General features: G+C 46.4%; 1 protein-coding gene across 1 annotated transcript in view; it reads right to left on the reverse strand.

Moving 5' to 3' along the window:
• The window catches only part of LOC311108820 (ena/VASP-like protein), a gene marked incomplete at both ends in the record, with an annotated part of 30673 nt that overhangs the window by 15261 nt on the left and 13383 nt on the right, over positions 1 to 2029 (reverse strand). The window lies entirely within an intron of this gene.

Consider the following 2029-nt stretch of genomic DNA (forward strand, 5'->3'; position numbering starts at 1 on the left):
GCAAAGGAGAGACGAAGAGGAGAGACAGAGGAAAGGAGTGAGTAGGGAAAGGAGGAAAGGAGAGGAGAGATCTAGGAAAGGAGGGAAGGAGAGGAGAGAGAAAAAGTGTTGGAAGGAGCGGTAAGATGGAGAAAAGGATGGAATGAGGATGGATACAAGGAGAGACAGAGGGAACAAGAGGGAAAGGGAAGGGGACTAGGGGAGGAAGGGGAAGGGGGGAGGAGAGAGGGGGAACGGGGGGAGGAGGAAGGTGAAAATGGGAAAGGAGGGAGGAGAGAGGGAGCATTTTGGCATAAAAATGAGAATAACAAGAAAGAGACCCATCTGTGCCTCTGCTTCAGTGCCAGGCTAAAATGAGTGGAACAGCCCCTGGGGCAGACAGACAGAGCTGCGTCAGAGGAGAGAGAGAGAGAGGTAGGATAGGAGGAGAAGGGTGGGGGTTGAGAACCTAAGAGAAATGCTAGGGGAGTGTTTGAAAGTGAGAGAGAGGTGGAGAGAGAGAGGTAGGATAGGATAGGAGGAGAAGGGTGGGGGTTGAGAACCTAAGAGAAATGCTAGGGGAGTGTTGAAAGTGAGAGAGAGGTGGAGAGAGAGAGAGAGAGAGAGAGACAACGAGAGGAGAGGGAGGGAGTGGGGCTGGGATCCTAGGAGAGTTGCTAGGTGAGTGTCTGAGATTACGTGAGAGTGAGAGAGAGAGATAGAGAGATAGCGAGCGAGCAAGCGAGAGATAAGGATTGTTGTAGAGAAAGTGAGGGGGTCCTGAGCTGCATGATTCAAGTGTCTTTCCTGAGCAGCAAGGAGAGATGTCAGGTTATGGTGAGTGACAACCTTAGAGACTGAGAGAGAGAGTATACTACTGTAATGGATAAACATGCTGACTGAGCCTTCCTGTCTCTCAAACTCATCCCAATAGTCCAGTTCACTAACTCCAGCCAGGATAGTGGATGTGAATACAGCAGGCCAGGAGTCAGGGCTATTCAATTACTGTCCTGGAGGACCAAAACAGTTCTGGTTCTCACCACCTGATCAAGGACTGATTTAGACCTGGGACACTAAGGTGAGTGAACTATTTGGCCAATCAATGTTATTCATTGATCAATCAACAGCCAGCAGTAACCCTTGCGACTAGTGATTTGAGGTCTAGTGATAACAAAGTAGATGCTGCTGGGTTGAGTCGACAACCATGCCTCCAAACAAAACACAACACAAACACACCATAACTTTGCATGAAAACACTGCACATTTTTAAGTGAGAAAGCCTTGGTTATAAATAACCACATATCTTAGGGTGAGCGTGAAGGTACACACACATTGCATTAGGGTGGTGGGAGTGACGCTACACACATTTCACATACAGTGGGGAAAATAATATTTAGTCAGCCACCAATTGTGCAAGTTCTCCCTCTTAAAAAGATGAGAGAGGCCTGTAATTTTCATCATAGGTACACGTCAACTATGACAGACAAAATGTGGAAAAAAAATCCAGAAAATCACATTGTAGGATTTTTTATGAATTTATTTGCAAATTATGGTGGAAAATAAGTATTTGGTCAATAACAAAAGTTTCTCAATACTTTGTTATATACCCTTTGTTGGCAATGACACAGGTCAAACATTTTCTGTAAGTCTTCACAAGGTTTTCACACACTGTTGCTGGTATTTTGGCCCATTCCTCCATGCAGATCTCCTCTAGAGCAGTGATGCTTTGGGGCTGTCGCTGGGCAACACAGACTTTCAACTCCCTCCAAAGATTTTCTATGGGGTTGAGATCTGGAGACTGGCTAGTCCACTCCAGGACCTTGAAATGCTTCTTACAAAGCCACTCCTTCGTTGCCCGGGCGGTGTGTTTGGGATCATTGTCATGCTGAAAGACCCAGCCACGTTTCATCTTCAATGCCCTTGCTGATGTAAGGAGGTTTTCACTCAAAATGACATGGCCCCATTCATTCTTTCCTTTACACAGATCAGTCGTCCTGGTCCCTTTGCAGAAAAACCACCCCCATGCTTCACAGTAGGTATGGTGTTCTTT

The sequence above is a fragment of the Coregonus lavaretus genome (genome assembly GCF_964263955.1).
Source record: "Coregonus lavaretus genome assembly, chromosome: 33".
NCBI classification, from domain to species: domain Eukaryota; kingdom Metazoa; phylum Chordata; class Actinopteri; order Salmoniformes; family Salmonidae; genus Coregonus; species Coregonus lavaretus.